The sequence below is a fragment of the Pseudorca crassidens genome, chromosome 1, assembly GCF_039906515.1.
Source record: "Pseudorca crassidens isolate mPseCra1 chromosome 1, mPseCra1.hap1, whole genome shotgun sequence".
Lineage (NCBI taxonomy): Eukaryota > Metazoa > Chordata > Mammalia > Artiodactyla > Delphinidae > Pseudorca > Pseudorca crassidens.
In genome coordinates, this window is record NC_090296.1 from 144,051,961 (window position 1) to 144,065,138 (window position 13,178).

Consider the following 13,178-nt stretch of genomic DNA (forward strand, 5'->3'; position numbering starts at 1 on the left):
CTCCTTTGTTCATTAATGTATTCCCAGTGCTGAGAAGAGGGCGTGGCACATGGCAGGTGTTTGCTAGGCCCAAGTCCTGAGCACCCGAAACACTCAGATGATAGGAGAGGAGGAAGAGGGAGAGAAAGAGGGAGGAGAGGCTGAGCAGCAGGAGGAAAGTCTCTCCAGAGAAGGGCTTCCTGACTCAGGTGAATTATGCTGAGAGGTCTAGTGATGAGAAGGTAAATACACCTTGAGTTGCCAACATGGTGCTCACTGGTGACCTGGTGAGAACGGTTTCCATGGAGAGGTGGGAACAGAAGTCAGAGCCGGGGTTAGAGCAAGTGGGAGGAGGGAAAATGGAGGGGGGGTGTAGATCGTGTTCAGGATGCTTGTGGAGAAAGGGTGCAAAGGACAATAGCTGGAAGGATGTAGACTCGAGTGTTTGCTTTTGTTTTGTTTCAAACCAGGAGAAGCTACAACATGCATTGCACATCGCAGATACCAATAAATATTGGCTGAATTCCATTTTCCAGTGCCTGGTGCTGAAACCAAGACCCCTGAGTGCTGACCCTCACTCACGCATTGTCCTGGGATACTTCCCTCTCCAAGCCAGGGATGGGACTTGTGCTGCTACAGAAGATTTGATTTGTCAGTTCCCCTACACGGTGAGGAATTCCCAAGCATCTTTTCCCCTAATGTGATTCCAGTCCCAGACTTAACACTTAATCTCTGTATAACTTTGGTCAAGTTACTCAACCTCCCTGTACCTCAGCTTCCTCATCATAAAATGAGCAGAATAATAGCATCTTCTATACATGAGATTATACATGTGAGGCACCTAGAACTGTGCCTGGTGCCGAGCGAGTGTATAACTTTGGTCAAGTTACTCAACCTCCCTGTACCTCAGCTTCCTCATCATAAAATGAGCAGAATAATAGCATCTTCTATACATGAGATTATACATGTGAGGCACCTAGAACTGTGCCTGGTGCCCAGCGAGCCCTTGATAAATGTCGGCCACTGTGTTACTTGGTCCTCATGCTGTGCTGGGCTGTGTGATGTGTGATCGCTGAGGGAAGGAGAGGAGCTCTGTCAGGTGGGGGAGCTTAAGGAGGAAAGGATGTTTAGGTCAGACACGAGACTTCTTATTCCAGTGCCGGGTGAGAATGGATTCATGCCTCCGTCCTCCTTTCCTTCCATCACTCCATCCATCTCCTCACTCCCTGGCAGAGCACCAGGGCCTGTGGCAAGTTCTGGGAATAATGAGATGAGCGCTGGAGCAGCCCTGACCTCAAGGATCTCACAGGAGAGTGAGGAGGAGAGAGGGAAACCAGCCAGCACGACCCCAGGTGGGTGGGGACCCAGGGAGGTCAGGAGTCTAGAGGGGCAGCAGGAGCAGCTCTTCCTTCTATTAGGATCAGTAGTGATGGTGCTGTTTATGGGTCCCCACCACCCCCAGCCCGGGGCTGGACACCCTGCCTATGGGATCTCAGTCCCCTTCTCAGCCCCTTTGACGGCCGGGGACCCTGAGCTCACAGAGGGAGACACTCAAGCCAGGTCTGCTGACTGAAACTGGAGTCTCTCTAGAGCATCAACCCATGTGCTTCCCACGTGACTGTGCTTCCCTCCTCTGAGAAGCTGGCTGGGCAGGAGGCAGGGAGCCCAGGAGAGGGGCCGGGGCCACAGCACACGCTGCCCTCTGGGGACTGACCCTCACCTCGGGGCCCACCTGGGAGGTAGGGGGGCCTCCCCAGTTTTTCTCTCCCCTGGGGGCATCCAAACTCCAGAGCCAGAAGCAGGAGGTCTGGTTAGAGATTTCCTTTGGGAAAGCTTTTCCTCTGGAATCCTTGTTCCTCTCCTTTCAAGGAAGCCTGAAGCCCTGGAAGGAACCTTGGGCTGGGAGTCAGGGAGCCTGGGCTCACCTTCCAGGCCAGGCTGGAAGAAAATCCTTCAACAAGAGAAAACACTTCATCCTACACCTGCCAAGCTATTGTCCTTTGCACCCTTTCTCCACAAGCATCCTGCACACGATATACACCCCCCCTCTCCATTTTCCCTCCTCCCACTTGCTTTAACCCCGGCTCTGACTTCTGTTCCCACCTCTCCATGGAAACCGTTCTCACCAGGTCACCAGTGAGCACCATGTTGGCAACTCAAGGTGTATTTACCTTCTCATCACTAGACCTCTCAGGGCCACTGCACTAGTCCCCTCTGAGCAGCTCAGTGGCTGAGCGAGGGTATCTAGAGGGTCCCTGGAGCAGCCGCCTAACCATGTTAAAGACCCAGCTCCTCACACCTCCTGCCAGAGTGTCCCTCCTGCTGGTTCTGCCTGCAAAGCAGTCTGTGGGGAGACGGCCCAAGGGCTCCACCTGGTGGCCACGCACAGCCAGACAGGCAGCCAGCCCTCCCCCCTCCCCCCCCCACCCCCCACCCCCGACCTGCTTCCAAGGTTCATAAAAATAATAAAAGCAGAAATCAAGACCCTAAACCCTAGACCCAGGGCAGAAGAGAGACCGGAGAGGTCAGGCTGCACCTCCCTGCCCTCCCAGACCAGGTCCCCAGAGGTCAGTGCTACAAATGGGAGGCTGCCATTGTAAAGATGTCTGACTGAAAAGTACTGGAGTTTGGGGTCGGATGGGCCTGGATTTGAATCCCTTGGGTTCTTAACCTCACCTGGAGCCCCCTTCCATGCAGTGGGCTATTTAGGACACATCCTGCAAGGCAGTGGCCACTCTCTGTATGAACAGGCAGCCAAGGGAAATGGCCCTACTCCACTTCCCAAGGGGCTAGGCTGGACCGGTGATAGGTGTCCACCCGGTGGTGCTCAGTCCTTAGGCCGGTGGCTCATCCGTAGCTGCACATTATAGTCACCTGTTGATTGGGCAGTGCTTCTCAAAGCATGAGCTCCCTGCCTCCTGCACATCCAGCTTCTCAGTGAAGGGAAGCACAGTCACGTGGGAGGCACATGGGTTGATGCTCCAGAGGGAACCCAGCTTCAGTCAGCTGACCTGGCTTGAGTGTCTCCCTCTGTGAGCTCAGCAGACCCACTCCCAGTGGCCCAGAGCAGATCCTCAGAGAGCAGACCTGGGACACACCCAGGAGCCCTGCTGTTACCTAGTGGCTCTACTCATCCCTGGGCAAGTCTCACCTCAGTCTCCTCCTCTGTAAAAGGGGGATATTAGTCCCAACTCCTGTAGCCGTCATGGAAACAAATGGGGCCACGGTGAAATCTGCCCCAGTCTGGTCAGGCATCAGCTGGAATCTCCTCCCCATGAAGACCACTCCCTCCTGGTCTTCTGCCCTCAGATCTGAAAAGCGTAGGTCAGGGTCCATCCCAGGCAAGAGGGAGAAGGGAGAGCTGGGCTTCTCAGCACCACCTTGCCTTCCGGTCTCTTCTTCCCTATCCCTTTAGCTGCCCCACTGTGCTTCCCCAGGTTAGTGTCCAGTCCCCTTTGCCCCCTAGTCCACCGGTCACCTTCCATCTCCCCACTGCTGCCGGCATCCTGCCCTGGGCCGTCCTCCTGGGCCAGGGGGAGGGCACACGTCCTTATGTTGTCCCTCATCTCAGCTCACAGAGCACCTGTCCTGGGGACTGTCTCTGCTCCAGGGCAGGAGGCCCCATGTGTGACTCTGCTGCCCAGGGTGGAAACAACCCATCCCTGAGACCATGATAGACCCTGGCAGTGTGGCAGAGTGTGGACGGGGAGGAGGGGCGGGCAGTGGAGGGTCTCAAGCCGGGTGGGGTCCAGATGCCATCTGGCATCACAGATGGCCGGGCACTCGTGCCATGTGCTCCCACCTGAGCCTGTGGGAAGGTCCTGCCGCCTCCCCTCCTGCCCCAGGTGGGCCTGCGGGTGAACCTAGAGAGGCGGAGCCTGATGAGTGTGGTCAGGGCTCACAACCCAAATGCCTAAGGGGCCCATCTGGGAACAAGTGAGTGACCCAGGCCTGATATTTGTCAGAACTAGGAATGCAGGCCCGGCTGCACTGGGCAGTTGCCACTCGGCCCAGCTGACCTTGGCTGTGCAGAAACCCTGGCCCATGGGAACATCATCAGGGCTGTCTCTGGACCACAGGCCACCAGGTTGAGGCCTGAACCCTACTCCACCTCCCCCCTACCACCTGACTCCTTTCACCAGGGGGCCATGGACCCTTGGCCTGGATATGTCCAAGGACAGATGATTCACTGCCTACTAAGCTCTGCTCAGAGGGAGGGCTGAGGTCCCTGATCTATACACACAGGGCTTCCCCACTGAAGCTTCCAACCAGGATAAATCCAGTGTCACCTCTACATGGTGACCTGTCACCCATCTTCACATCATCTTCATGTCTCCCGTCTCAACCCTGAGTCTCCGACTTTCCAGGTTAAACATCCCCAGTTTCTTCAATGTTTTCCCTTATGTGGAGCCTGACCAATTTCCCCTCTGCCCCTCCACCCACCCCAACACTGGCCTCCCTGTCCCTTCTCTGCCCAATTCCCCAGCCCCATTCTCAGTGGATGCTTAACAAATAAGTCAAATAGACACCAGGACTCAGTTGAGCCCAGGGAAGCAGCTGCGTCCTCCAGCCCAGGGCTGCCTTTGGAAAGACCTGTACGTTCACGGGGCTCTGGCAGAATGAACTATGACACAGGGACGTGATCATCTCCTGCCCCCTCACCCTGAAGGCATCAAGGGGAATCTGGGGTGTTTGGAAAGGACAGTCTAAAGTGGCCTTGCCTCTCTGAGCTCACCTGGGTCACCTCTGGCTCAGACCTGTTTGCAGCTGGAATGAGGAAGGGATTGGAAAGGGCGCCCACCCCTCTCAAACCCCGTAGCCTTCCCTCCTTCCCTCCCTCCTCTGCCCACAGCCCAGCCCGAATGGAGAAAAGAGCTTCTATGCAGGGAAAGGATTCTCTACCCTGACCTGCTAACTGTCTTCTGGTACACGTCCCGCCCCTGCTCCCCAGAGCCCGGCCCCATCCAAAGATCTTGGAAGGTGAGGATGCAGCCCAGTCTGGTTCCAGGAGTGGTACGAATGCTGCCTGCTTCCTGCCCAGCATGCTGCGGGCTGAGCCTGGCTCCACACCCAAGAACCTTACTCACTCGTGGAACAATTTCTCCTCTATATGGAAAGAACATATGCTTTTCCTGCTGGGGGTTGAGAGGGTTTGAGTAGCTTTGCTGAGACGTGGAAGAAAAGGCAAACGCTGGCCTGGGCCCAGCAACCTGAGTTCAAGAGATGTGCTGTGTTTCCTGGCAGAACCTCTGGCCTCTGTTCCCAGGTGCTGGGGAGCCCAAGGGATGCTGTTGGGGACCTGAGTTTAGGGCACTAAGCTGGTCCCTCGCTCAAGACTGGACATCCTCACCTCTTCATTGCCCTGCCCATCCCCCCAGAGTTTAGGGCTCGGACAGAGGGAGAGGGATACAGACTCCGCCCTGCCAGCCAGTCCCAGCTCTGCTCCCGAGGTGTCCTCCAGTGGAGGCGGGAGCGGTTCTGCTTGACGGACCCCCACCCAAGACCCTCCGTCTGGAGGAAGAGCTCAGGCTAAGGGGGAGTTGGCCGGGCCTGGAGGTTCAGAGTTAACTGCACCCGGGACTCACTGGAGTCTACAGAAAGGAGGGGCAGACTTTTAATAAAAGTTCTTTCTATGTGAGCTAGCATCTTTCCTCTAAGGGAAGGAAAAGGCTGGAAGACAGCGACCACGGCTGAAGCTCCCCTGCCATTTGGAAGCCCCAGGAGCCTGGCCCGAGGTGCAGTCAAGGGAAGGGCGGGACCTGGTGGGCAGAGGGCTGGAGGCCAGGCCCCGCTCAGTGGTTTCTGGGCTGGGAGGTCCTGAGTGCTAGCCCTGCTGAGGTTCTTGTTCCTGATCTGTAGATTGGGGGTAATAATAACCCCCCCAGTGTTAGTGTGAGGGTCAGAGACAATGAAGTGGAGGGGTGGTCACAGAGGCTTGCTCAGTGAAAGGCAGCCTTGAACAAAGATGTACTTGTGATCCATTCATCCCTCTCACCTGGACACCTGCCATAAGCTTCCAGCTGATGCCTCTATTTCCATCCTTTCCCTCAATTTCTCTTTGGACTGAAAAACTAAGATACCTTTGACGGCTTCTCTTAGGATGAAACACAAACTCCAAAGCCTCACCTCCAAAGCCCAGTATGCTCTGAGCCCTTTCTACTTCTACAGGCTAATCACTTCCCTCTCTCCAGCCACTGAGAACTCTTCCAATTCCTCTTTGTCATCTCAGGGCCTTTCCTCTTACATGCCTAACCTGCCCCCCATCCCTGAACTGAGACCAGAGGACAGCCTAGCACAATTAGTACTGTGCTCAAGCAATGCTACTGTAAGCCTCAGTTTCCTCATCCAGAAAATGGAAATAATAGCACTTGCTTTTAGACATGAAGATTCTTGATTACTCCCTGCAGAAAACCTCTCTGGCAACTTAAGCAGAGAACAACTATACTAGAAGGATGCTGGGTAGCTTGGAGAATTATTAGGGAGGGACCAGCCTGAGAACAGTCTCAGACCAGGAAGGAGTGGTGCTGGGCAGGCTGGTCCAGGCACCTTGGCCACTGGAAGCACACACTGGATGCTAGCTACTTCAAGCCCCAGCAGAAGGAATTCTGATGTGACCTGGTGTCTGTGTGTCACCTGTTCCTTAGGTGTGTGTCCAGGCCCCACTTGTGGGTCAGGTCAAATATTTGTCTGGCCTTTTAAGTTTCTTATTAGGGTGAGGCCCAGTCTCTCACCACGACTCACAAGAGGGAGGCATCCTCAAATACGGTGGGGACTTCAGGTTCTCAGTGGATCCATGCAGGGAGGTGTGCATCACACAATACCTTGGAGTTGTTAGGGGGATGAAATGAAATAACACACGAATCACTGATTCTCAAACATTTTCCCTAAAGGCAGAGGGCTGGAATGCATAGGTCAGGAGGTCCAGCCTGGATCCTCAGGCTGTACTCTTGTGCTAAATACAGTCAGCAAACATCTGCCACGTTCCAGGCCCTCTTCTCAGCACTGAGAATATATTAATGAACAAAAGAGACAATACTCTTACTTGGTGGATCTATATTCTAGTGTTTATCTTTGAAGTCTCCTGTTTTACTTGAAAGTAAATGTAGAGTTTTGCGTTCTATTTTATAAGAGGGCCATAATAATATACTCATAACATATCAGGCTTACTTCAAGACAAAAGTTATGGCTTTCTACTAATGGGCTGCTGGCTGACCTGCCCTATTTACTTGAAGATATAGAAAATGGTGTCTTTATGTGCCTATATTTGAGCAAGTTCCGGTTGACAACAGGAACAAAGCTTAAACTGAGTTTGGGGGGAAGAAGAAAGCTGGGGTGCCAGGGTGCTGTGGTAGGGGGCAGAGGGTGAAAGAAATGATGGAGGAATCTGGGGCCCTGCCAGCCTCTGCCAGGGTGCAGCAACAGAATATTCTGGAAGTGCCTCCTTCTGCCCAAAGTGACAGAAAGAACCACAAGCTCTTTCATTTTGCATAAGGAGTGGTCCCAGACTAGCAACAAGAGTGTTACTGGGGGGAGTGGTCTGGGCTGATGGGCAGCTAGCCCCGGCTCAGCACGGACTTGGACCACTGCAGTCACCAGGTGGCCTGAGGGATGCTGTGCTGCTGGCAGCAGTGGGCAGCCGGGAGCCTGAGGGGCAGGCCGGCTGCAGCTGGGACAAGGGGAGTGACTTCCCTTGACAGTAGTGCTAAGAGAGTGTCATTGGCCCTGAGGCTTGTCAGGGCCAATGTAAGGAGGGAAGGAGGCCCAGAGGGACCTACACTCCCACCCCATGAGCAGCCTGGTTGCCCAGATGGGTGGTTTTGGAGAACTTTGTTTCCTGAGGAAGCTCACTCTCCTTCCAGGCGAAGCGCTGGACCGTTTTTATGGGAAACAGATGCTGGTTGGAGTGGAGGTGAGGGGATGGGCTTGGCCTGAGCATCCACCCCCCATCTCCCCACCCCTGGTCAGAAGCAGACCCAGAAAAGGCCAACTAGGATGAACCCTCACCAGCCCAGCTGTCTCTGGAAGAGACCTCAGATTACAGCTCACACGTTTTGTCAGCTAAGAAAGGGTCCATGAGAACTTGGGCTGCAGCTGGGCTGTCGTTGACACAACAATTATAAGAGGTCACAAGTGTCGTGCTTACTGAAGGTCAAGCACTGCTCTGGATTCATTTGTTCTTCCCAGCAGCCCTGTGAACTATGTACTCACTGTCCCCATTTTCACAGGCACAGAGAGGTTAGCTGGCCCAAGATCACACAGGTAGTAAGTGGCAGAGCTGGGATTTGAACCCAGGCATGCGGCTTTAGTATCTTAAACTCTGGTTGGCATTGACCTTGAAGTTTATACCCAAAGGGAGAGAGTAGCCAATACTTTTTCGTACAAAATGTCTGATTAGGTGACTTATTACATCTATTTTATTTCATCTTCAGGGATACTATTATTGTCATCCTCATTTTATAGATTATGAAACTGAGGCTCAGAAAGTACATTATGTAATTTAAACAAGGTCACACAGCTACTCCCTGACAGAGCCTGGGTTTGAATACAGGTCTGTCTCCTTGCAAAGCTCAGCAGGTAGTAGAACCTCGGTAAATGCTGAGCCCTTTCCCTCTTCTCTTGGTTCCAGGAGTCATCTCCTTGCTCCTGTGTGTCCTGCTGTGACTGCAGTGCCCCACCCATAGGTCCTGCAGCCGCGCTCCCATCTCAGCCAGACCACTTCCTATTGGCAAGCCAGCCAGAAAATGCCAGGAGTGTGGAGACTTTTGGCAGGGGCTGATTGGAACCTCACCATCCTCTTTCCACCCACCCGCTTCTGCACAGGGACCTTCAGACAGGAGCCAGCCACACAGACAAGGGCCGCATGGATTGGCAGCCAGCACTGCTGCCCCCAACCAGGGCAGAGAGCCAGGTGCCCGAGGCCGCAGGAGAAAAGGGTCCCTCTTCTCTCCACTCAAAGGTAAATTGAGGAAGGCCGGCTCCGTGATTTTTCCAAGAAGCTGGTCCAGAGCCAGAAAATGGGAACATCTGTGCCCTGGACTCTGTTTTGGACGCGGCTCAGGCCACAGTCTGGGGCTGGCGTCAGCTGGAGTCATGGCTGTGTGGAGGAGGCTCCACCCACTGGGTGGGGCGGCTCTGGCCGCTGCCCCGCAGACAGGGAGCCCAGGCCAGGCAGAGAGCTAGGAAAGGGCCTGAGCCTTGGAACCGGGGACTTGTCCATCAGCTGTGTGTGCTAAAGGGCTGGGGGAGGCCCTGACCACCCAGCAGGTGGGCTTGGGTGCCACAGCTCCTCTGCCCCAGACCCCGGGACCTAAGGGGCCTCCCATCCCTCTGCCTTTGCAGACAGGCATGTGTGGGCATCTTTCAGCTCCTCCCCCAGCCTGTCCATCAAGGCTGCGGGGAATATGGAGACCATCTGGCCAACTATCCTTTCCCTGACCCTTCTTCTCCACATGGTATATTTTTCAAACTTAAATTTTGTTGTCATAAAAAGTAATTTCCTTACATGTTTCAAAATCAAAATGCTCTAAAAAGCCATACAGTGAGAAACCTTGCTTCTACCTGTGGCTCCATCCACTCTCCCCTCAGCTCCCCTCTCCCATCAGTATCAGGTAACTGCTCCACGGCACTCACGGGAGTTCTTCCCGTGCTTCTTGATGCAGATCAAGTTCATACAGGTTAATTTTTTTTCTCCCCATTTTGTTACATACAAATAGCATACTAGACATCGTTTTGTATCTTACTGTTTTGAGTAAATATATTCTGGAGATATTTCCTTATTATTATTTTGAGAGCATCCTCATTTTTTCCAGCTGTATAGTACTCCCTCTTCCGTCTGTACCTTGGTTTATGAACCAGCATCCTAAAGATGAGCAATGGTTGTGTCCAATCTTATTTCAAATGAGATCTTGGGCGGAGCTTGATTTGCACCAGGCTGCTCGGGGTAGAGAAGGTGCTGGGTGAGGCCAATACCCTACTTGCTACCCCACTGCCTCACCAGAACCCTAGTGCTCCAGACCACAATTTTAGACCAATCTGCTCACCTTATGAGTAGGAAACTGAGGCTCAGAGCAGGGACTAGACTCACCTGTGGTCATGAGTTACCCTGGGGCAGAATTGGAACTAGAAACCAGATCTCTTGGGCTCTGCCCTCCAAACTACTCACGGTTCATCCCCAGGGGGACCAGACCAGGGCAGTGGGGCCACTTCACCGGAGGCAGGACCACGTGTGACTGTGGACCCAGCCGAGGACCCTGGATCTGCCTCTCTCTCACTCTGGACTTCCGTTTCCTCTTGCTCTGCTTGGGATCAGCCCCTCTGTATCCCAGCAGAAAGGACTTTGCGTTCCCTAAAGGAACACGAGGTCCCCAAACAGGGCGAGAGCACTGGGGCTGCTGAGCTGGACTCTGAAGAAGTGGGAAGTCAAGAATGTGCAGGAACAAGGGCGTCTGGGGGACCTCAGACTGTGGAGGTACCTGGAAGCAGTTTGTGTTTTTGAAAAGAATCACTGGACAGTCTGACTACCGGTAAGTGACTGAGGAAACTCATGTTGTGAAAGAGAAGTATGTTTACTGCCAAGCAGAGGTTGTGGTGAAGGAGGGTCTGTCTAATCAGGAAGGATGTAACCAAAAACAGGATGTAACAGCCAAGCAGATGGTGGACAGAGGGGAGGGAGCTGGCTTCCACCTCCACGTCTGAGTCTCCCAGACTGGCACAGTCCAGGGGCACCGGGAAGAGGCAGGGTTGGGAGGGAACCAGGGGTCTCTGGCACCCCCTCCCCCATCTTGTAGATGAGGAAACTGACTCACACAGCAGTAAGTGACCTCCTCAGGGTGACGTGGCAGGTTTGTGGCAGAACTAGGGTGGATGGGGCATAAACCCAGCCTGGAGGATGCTGCTGCCACACTTGTAGCAAGCAACGTGGGGCAGTGGAAAAGCAGCCGGCCTGGGAACCAGGAAACCTGGGTCCTGTCTTTGACTCTGCCAAACACAGTGTGACTCTGGACAAATCCTGCCCCCTCCCTGGGGTCCAGCTGCACCTTCTCTGTGACTAGAGGGTTGAACTAAGCAGAGGACCTGTAAATTTTCTTTTGAGGTCCATAGTGAGAGGACTGGACCTTGCTTTGGATTTGTGACAAATGACCCTTAACCCCCACCAAATAAGAGGGATGGAGTTGCTGCCCTCATGAACCATGAGGCTTGTACAGTGAGCGCCTCAGGTGAGCACATCCTTGGCAATTCTTTTACTAAACCACAGAGACATTTCCATTCTCCTGAGCAGTGAGGTCCCAGGGCTATGTTCGATTTGATTCAGGAAAATAGAAGAATATGACATTCCTGCACACAGACTGGGGGGAGGTCAATGCATACTAGCTTTTGTTGATGAAAAATTAATCAATAGTCAATCTAAGAAAGAAATGGAAAATTTTATTTGAGCCAGCCTGAGGAATATGACCCAAGAGACAGTCTTTCAGAAAGCTCTGAGAACTGTTCTGAACAGGTAAGGCAGGAGCCCAGTATGTATGTGATTTGGGGGAAGGAGTACATGAAACCAATCACACATCTTGGCAAAGTTATTGGTCTTCGAAAGGACCAGAGACCATAATTAATGGTTTTAGTGCTTTTCTAAGTATGCGAAGATGCAAGAAACTGGGTTCATAAAAATATCTCCTGAAAAACTCTGGCTATCTGATGGCCAGTTCTGCCAGTGTTCCCAGATCATTGTGTCTCATCCTGATGTTCGACCTAAATTCCCTTCAGGGTGGATTGTAGGTCAGCGACTGCAGTGGCTAATGACTTGATTCTTGCAGAACTGGGTGGTGGGGAACATTTTTTATTTCACAATCCTCTCCCTTTTGGCCTTAATTTTGACCAGGGTTTGGGAGGCATTTCATCGCAAATTTGTCCCAAGGCGCTAGGAATACCCATTTCAGGGCATTCAAGGTGCTGTTACTCACCTAGTCCTGGTAACAGTAGCCAAAATCCTCTGGACCACGTGTCTTACTAGTCTGTCAGCTCCAGGAAATGGTTCCCTCCTGTTGCTTCTTTCCAAATCTAGAGTGTCACTATTATAATCATGGGTCTTATAGACTATACATATGTTCGATCATTTCAAGTCACCTGATCATCATTATTTTTATCAGAGACTCAATCACACATTTGTTAATGCAAGAAACAATTATCTTGTAAAAAAGGCAGAGTGCAAATAATATAGCCTGTGACATTAATCAGGTCATAAGTAAGTAGTGTTATCTTCTAAGGAGTTACATGGCTGAGGCCAGAAGAAGAAAATTGCTCTTTATGGTGGAGCAGGTATTTCTGCCCTTGGGGAGGTCTAATTAACACATAATGCAGATGCACAATGCACACCAGAGGGGAGGGAGGAGCCCCAAATGGGCAGAGAAAATTTCTATGTTGAAATTTTTCTTGTCTTGCCTTAAAATATGAATTTTACTGCATTGCTTCTTAAGATTTGCCTGTCATGGGGACCCCCTCCTGGGACCTCTCCCCCTCCACCTAACCTGCCACTAGGTGAAGATCACATGCTTCATCCCAGTACAGGAGTGAATGGCAGCAGTGGGGGTCCTTCCTCTGCCCCTCCCCCAACAGCTCTGCTTGCCTGGCCCCTCTGGGCCTGGTGACTCAAAAGCTGCTGAGGCTTTGTGGCTGAGAACAGGAGAGGAAGAAGGCTTTGGTGTCTTCACAACCACCAGTTACTGTAAAGGGCTGATGGTGCCAATGCCGGCGTGCACACGGACATACATGCACATACACAGGCAAACGCGCACACTGAGCAGGCAGACAGGCACACACCTTTAAAGAGAGGCATCCAGGGGCTGGCAGAGGCCTTTTAAGAGTTAGCGGACAGGATGTTGGGCATTGGGATGGGGCCCAACCTCTAGTTTCCCAGGGATGGGCCACTCCCTAAGCTCTGGATCAGGTGTGGGTGTGGAAACAGTGGGAGGGGCTCCCATAGAAGGTGGTTTGGGTGAGGAGGGAAATCTGCTAGGCCTCTTGTGAGATCTAGACAAATTTGGGTCAATTAGAATCTGTTGATTTGGGGTTATTTTTTTGGTTTTTTGTTTTGTTTTGTTTATCTTTATATTGAGGTTAAAAAAAACTACATATGTGAAAAGGGACAAGGCTTTTCGCTATGATTGACCGCAGGGACTGATGCAAACCAGAAGCTCCTGGAAATAAGA